This window comes from Mastigoproctus giganteus, chromosome 8 (assembly GCF_048544385.1).
Source record: "Mastigoproctus giganteus isolate SK-2022 chromosome 8, ASM4854438v1, whole genome shotgun sequence".
NCBI lineage: Eukaryota > Metazoa > Arthropoda > Arachnida > Uropygi > Thelyphonidae > Mastigoproctus > Mastigoproctus giganteus.
Genome location: NC_143582.1, coordinates 18,559,397 through 18,566,214, shown reverse-complemented (window position 1 = coordinate 18,566,214; position 6,818 = coordinate 18,559,397). Strand labels below are relative to the sequence as shown.

The 6,818-nt window shown below is 44.9% G+C and overlaps 1 protein-coding gene across 1 annotated transcript in view; it reads left to right on the top strand.

Annotated features, from left to right (window-relative positions):
* The first annotated feature begins 4,335 nt into the window (after positions 1-4,335).
* LOC150081307 (dehydrodolichyl diphosphate synthase complex subunit DHDDS-like) overlaps positions 4,336-6,818 on the top strand; it is a 109,901-nt gene continuing 107,418 nt past the window's right edge. The window contains exon 1 of the mRNA XM_090380155.1: positions 4,336-4,417. The gene's annotated coding sequence lies outside the window, so the exon portion shown is untranslated. The remainder of the gene's footprint in view (positions 4,418-6,818) is intronic.

Sequence of the window (6,818 nt, the reverse complement as noted above, 5' to 3'; positions counted from 1 at the left end):
TTCCTCGACGTTCAGGAGTCTCACTATGCCACAGTGGCGAACGACAGTTTAGGTCCGGAGATACGAGGATCCTGGGACCCACAAGTTCTGTTTGTACTTGATTTAGGTATTGGATGGCTGGTTGGATGTCTGCTCCTGGGCGGCAGTTCGGAGAGATGATATATAGCTCTCCCAGTGGAGTAACAATGTGAGCGCAGGCCACCCACTCCGAGCACAGGTGTGTTATTCTTGTCACAGTTATGTCAGGATTCCTGACAACCACCGCAGCCCAGGGGGGTGGCTCCCTCTACCTGAACAATTTTGGAACTGAGTGGGTAATCCCAGACAGCACCCGCGCAGGTGTAGGGCTCCTGCAGCAGGAGGATGTCCAGGTTTTCTTCTTCAGCTTTTTGTCTAATTTGACTAGCTACGGAAATAGCCCGCTGCGCATTCAGTTGAAGAAATTCGATACAGTTGTTTTTGTATCTTTTAGGGAGAGTTCCCATAATTTATTCTTATTTGTTGCAGCTTCTTGCTTTTACGTATACCGAGCATTTTTTGTCTCGAACTCTGTTCGAGACAAAAAATGCCCTGTATACGTAAAATATCGTGTGGGGAAGCTTCTGCCACTTGCAGTTTGCGCAGGCTGGTTCTTTTCCTTTGTTCGGGCAGTTAGCATAGTTGTGCCCTTCTCGGCACAGTGTCTGCAGGTTGGTTCCTGTTGGGCGCACATGTGGGTGGTGTGACCGAATCAGCAACACCCGAAGCATTTTGGCACCGCGATGTGTTCCCTAAAGCGGTGGGAGCTCCAACATATGTAGATCCTTTCTTGTTTTGTGATGACTCTCCACGCTTCAGGGGCAATCCGACCACCCAGTTGGTCGAACTGCCATCCCTGGTCTTGGTTTGATGTTTGTGCACTACTAAACTTTTGTAGTCTCCGTCGGGGAAGTCTTGTTGCAGATTTCGCATGAATATTTCTTTACAGATTGTCTCCGGAGTCAGATTCGGGTCTACGCCAAATATGATGACTGGGGGGCCTTTTTCTTTAGGAGTTTCTGCCATGAGACCGAGTATAGGGATCTTGGTGTTGTTGATAATCAATTTAGCGTCTTCTTTATATTCCGTTTCGATTATCACACCAGTTTCTAGTTTTCCGTATGGAGCGGATTCTGACTGTTTTAAATTCCTTCGTTATCGAGCCAGTAACCTTTTTTTTTTTTTTTTACTTCTTTACTTGTTTTCAGCGTATCTGAGTTGGTCGGTTCGAGTAGCACGAGATGTGGAGTGGGGAACAGCATCTTCCTAGTTGCTGATTTTGTGGTTGTAGCGGTCATGGTATCGGCAGCAGTGGCGCCTTTATGCCTCAGCGCCTCAGAATATGTCGGGGCACGCTGTGGCATTTTACTTGCCCCGCATTCAATGAAAGCATTAAGTCGAGTGGTGGCTCGTTCACTTTCAAGGTACTGGTCATGTAGTATTGTTTCCATCTTGTGGAAAATTGTCGCAATTTGGGATCTAAGTCCGAAGGACGCTCTGTTTGAATTCTCCTTAAATATATTTTCTAGTGCTGTTTTAAGGAAGAGGGTCTTCTCGTAAACAGTTCCCTGTGGTAGGGCAGAGTCGAGGGCTGAGTCCTGCTGCTTGTCCTCATTGGTGTTCTTTTGCAGTGAAGTAACTTCTTGTTGCTCCCTGTTCTCCATCTTGGAGCGCATTTCCCGTTCAGGTATTGGGACATTTTCTTTTCGGTTTTTCCGCTTACATGGGGAGAGCCAAGATGGGATGGCCTCCCCCACCTCATGCAGGTCAACGATGACAATATTATCCTTCTGCCTCTGCAACTGGTTATCGCCGTTTTTACCTTGTTCTCCCTCCATTTTTAGTGTAATCCGGTAAATCGAGAAAAGTTCGGATTATCGGGGTTACACCTCTATGTCAGGATTGAGCTTTGGGAATGTTGACGAATGGTGTTTTCCACAATTCCGTGCTGTAATTTGGGGGTTTCTAACGAGCTTTTAAAGTTTTGGGCTGTCCCCCACTGACAGTTTAGGGAGGGGGAGGAAGAAACAGCCAAGTGCAAAAATTACCCCTAGAAGGTCGGGATTTTTTTCTCTAGGGGTTCCCCTTATCTTCAAAGACGATGGTGGCATCAGATTTGCTGTAATGTGTTTCAGAGCATTGATGGGTCCTCACCATGGAAAGTCTGTGGTTGGTGGGGGAGAGAAACACGAAAATCATTTCTTTGGTTGAAATTGCACAGAGTTTGGTAGGAAATGTTGGGATACGTTCCCTGTCCAAAGTTACTATTGTAGCACGTTGAAGCACTGCCCTAGTCAAGAGCCAGATCCTAGCTCGGCAGCCACGTTATACCGGAGCACTTCTCTATTCTCCCTCCTCGAGCCGCATGGTGACCATGCAGGTCTCACAAACAAAGGAAAACAGAGAATAACATTAGTATCTGGCTGATTTCCCTAAAAGGAACCAAAATTTTCTCACCTAGGCACTTCTCAGATGACTCTCTTCAGATGGACACACAATTTGGAATTTTAGCTGCAATTTAAACACATTTTTACGGAGAGTAGTTACGTGCGTTCGATGCTAAAGGCGGCCATATTGGCTCACTCTAGGTAGGTGGTAGACGTCAGAGTGCGCAGCACATGGACGACTGGACCTAGGGTATCCTAGCTCAAAGCATGACATCCGTGTATCCCTGGACCCATCGCCCAAAGCATGACACCGCCGCCAACAGCTTGTTTTTGTCCCACGGTGGGCGCCATCACTTCCCCAGGTAAACGAGCACACGTACCGACCGTCCACATGGTGCAACAGGAAACGTGAGTCATCAGACCAGACGGCCTTCTTCCAATCACTCAAGGTACAGTTTTAATGCTCGCGTGCCCATTGTAGGCGTTGTCGCCGGTGAACCATGGTTAGCATGGGCACTTGGAGCGGCCTGCGGCTACACAGCCCCATTTTCAGTAGGGTTCGATGTACTGTGTGTCGTGACACATTACTCCCGTCACAAGCATTCCAGTTACCAGCGAGTTGCGCCACAGTCGCCCTTCTGTTGCCACGTACCATCCGGGAGAGTCTTCGCTCACCTCGAGCATTAATGAGCCGTTGTCGTCCAACACCTTGCCGGGGGTTCGTGGATTCCCCCCTCCTTGGGCCACTTTCGATAGGTATTAACCACGGCTGACCGTGAGCATCCCACCAGCCGTGCTGTTTCGAATATGCTCTGACCCAGTCGTCTGGCCATTACAATTTTGCCTTTGTCAAACTCGCTTACGTCCGCTGCCTTTCCTATCTGAAGAATAAGAGTAACACTGATTAACGGAGTTCATTTTCATGTGTTTTTTATACCGTGTTCCGACCTGCGCACGCGCCGTAGTTCACCTGCTGTTGCTGGTCATAATGCTTTGGCTCATCGGTATGTTGGGTTATGAATGAAGACCAAAATAGAGTGGAAGACTCGGAGGACGCGGAAGAAATTCTATTGCCAACAAATAAAATCTCGCAGAGTACTGCTTTGCTTTCTCTCATGTGGTGGCTCTGCTTCACCTGCGCAGAGCAAGAAGATGATGTTCCGTAATCTACGTTCTGCCACTCGTTGGAAGGTCAGTGCTGTAAAGAAACAAACTTTTTTACTTTCCTTTTTTAATAAATAATATGAACATATGATATATACGTATACTGTAAATATATATATATATATATATATATATATATGGTTTTTTTTTTTTTCTTATTAAATGCATATTGTTCATAATCCCGATTTTTTGCTTATTTTGCAGATTTTTCGACGAAATTAATTTCTGGACCACTGCTACTATCTTTTAGTGAATATAAACGTTTACGAATATAAATACATTTGTTTAGTCCCAAATATTCGCTTAAATTGATTCTCCAAAACTGCTCAGCCCCTAGATGGGTGCCGGATTTTAGAGTTTACCGTATTTATTGTTTCGATAGATTTTAATTGGGGGAGTTGGAAACGTGGCCAATGTACGATATCGTGATTTGTTAAAATTATGCTTGTCGTCTGCATGCACTGTGATTAAACTCGTTTTGCAGATGATCAAATGAATAAATAATTCCATGTTTGTGAACCGTAGCTCCACTCAGCATTCATTCCTGCTACTAATTATGTGGTAGTTGTAACTAATGCGAGCATACGAGGAAAAATTCTGCTATTAAAAGCATTACCGTACTGAAAAATTGCCCTGGGGAACAGTTTGCCTCTTGCTTAACCCTGAAGTTTTATGGAGAAAGATCGATGGGGCTGCTGATGGGGAATGTATATAAACAAAACAAGAATTCGACGAAAGCTCGTAGTCGCTCAACTTTCGTGTTATACAGGACAGTACTTGAGTTTTTGAGGCTCTTGTTTCAGTTTCTCTTTCTTTCGAAACACTTTTTAGTGTATCGAAAATTTCAGGTAATGATTTTATTTTTATTGATTATTATGCGTTATATAGACCGGTTCAGCAGTTTGCTAGTGTCATATGGATATTTGCGTTAAAAGTATTGGTAAATTGTGAAAAGATCATGAATGATACAATATAGAAAAAGGTAGAGCATAAAAAACAGGTGAATTTTAACCCTTTTGTGATAATTAGGATTATTATTTTGAGGTGTGAGGTCTTTGACTTTTTTTAAACTACGGATATCCCTCGTCGATGGCGACAATTAGGGACCAGCAAACTCTTGAGATCGGTAAAACGGGAATGGCAAATATTTCAGGCTTGAAGTTGTCAAGCGGTCAGTGCAGGAATACAGTAGGACACGCATTTGAGTTGGCCGTGGTTCAAGCTCATGTGTCTGCTAAATACAGTAATGTTCTTGTATGCAAATATTAAATCTAATAAAGCTACCAAATACAGGTTAGCTTATAGAGATAGGCGCCTCCGTAGCCAGGTGGGAAGGAGCAGCAGTGCATAGCACACGCTTCTTGATTAGACCGGGGTTCGAGCCCGTCACCACCAAATACGGACGATGCGGAAAGGTCATGAAATGACCACCGCATATTCTCGGAGCAATATGGCCTTAGTTGCTAATGCTCCTAAAAACCAAATAACAACAACCTTATAGAGATATATAAACAAGCTGAAATTCCTAGCAAAATTAACCGAAGTTCTATTATATGAACTTAGCTGTTTTTCTCTTTATTTATTTACTATTATTATTATTAAACCTTGAATGGTTTTAGCATGCTCAATGCTGATGGAATTCTTCCTCTTGCTCAGAATAATCACCTGAGAGGGCATAAATTCAAATTGAGGAAAGACAGTTGTAGGATAGATGTGCGGAAGTTTGCCTTTAGCCAGCGGGTGGTTGATCCTGGAACAAACTTCCATTGGTCGTTGTAGAAGTTGATAACTTAAACATATTCAAGGCACAACTAGACAAACATTTGGAGCGAGTGGATGAGTGAAATGAGAAGGCGGGGTGTGTTTTTTTTTTATTTTTTTTGGCTGATGCTATATAAGCTTGCTTTCTTGCATCATGTGCCCTTGCTAATGCTAATGCTGTTTTAATTTTAAGAACCGATTTAGCGAAGCTAATCACTGGTTTTTGCTGGGTCATTTAATCTTAGTTATCCTCTTAGAGTAAGGAAAGCTATTAATAATAACATATACAGGGTGTCTCAAAAATATTAGTACAAACGTTTAGGGGAGGTAGGTAACATCTAAAGGAATGTGAATCGCATAGGAATCCATAACTGGAAACGTCACCGTAAGTCGGTAGACGGCGCGGTAGTCGCCGCACGAAGAGCATGCATCAATATATACCAACTGTGAGCTGGCAGACATGCACTTAGTGTATGGATTAGCAGAGGGCAATGGACGAGCCGCTCAACGAATTTATGGAGAACTTTTCCCAGACAGACATGTACCGGACCACCGTTTGTTTGCGCGTGTGCATCAAAATTTGTGCTATTATGGGTCATTTAGAGATAACAGGAGTAGTGCGGGCAGACCACGTTCGACGCGAACTCCCTCCATGGAAGAAAGTGTGTTGAATGCCGTCCAGAATAATCCTACTACCAGCACACGTGCCGTTGCCTCTGCCTTAGGAGTGTCTCGTTGCAGTGTACAGCGTATCTGGCACGACGATTCCTTACACCCCTTTCATCTCCAAAGGGTTCAGTTACTGTTCCCCCAAGATCATCGTGCACGTGTCGCTTTTGCACAGTGGTTTCTCCAAGAAAGTGTTCAAGACTTGAATTTTCCAGCCTATGTTTTGTTCACGGATGAGGCTTATTTCACTCGGGAAGGCTTATTCGATCAGCACAATGCTCATGTGTGGGCTCACGACAACCCACACGGTGTGCGCCCCCATGCGGCACAACATCGCTTCCCAATAAATGTGTGGGCAGGTATGGTCGGTGACTGCTTAGTCGGCCCATACTGTTACCATCCCGCATGAACTCCGCTAAATATCGGATCGTTCTTGAACAAGTTCTACCAGGGTTACTTGACGATGTTCCAGCAAATTTGGGACGCAACATTTGGTTTCAACATGACGGGACGCCTGCCCATTATGGAAGGTGTGTTCGTGACCATTTGAACAGGCGTTTTGGGCGTCGATGGATTGACCGTGGTGGACCCGTTTCCTGGCCCTCAAGCTCACCCGATTTATCGAGCCTTGATTTCTTTCTGTGGGGGGCGGCCTCAAAGCTATCGTGTATGAATCGCCTGTGGAGACCGAAATGGATCTCGTCGCGAGACACGTCTGCGCTGCTACTACTGTCAAAGAAACTCCAGGTGTGTTCGACCGTGTCCGCCAATCCATGCTGCGTGGGTGTCACGCATGCATCGCGTCTCATGGTGGAATCT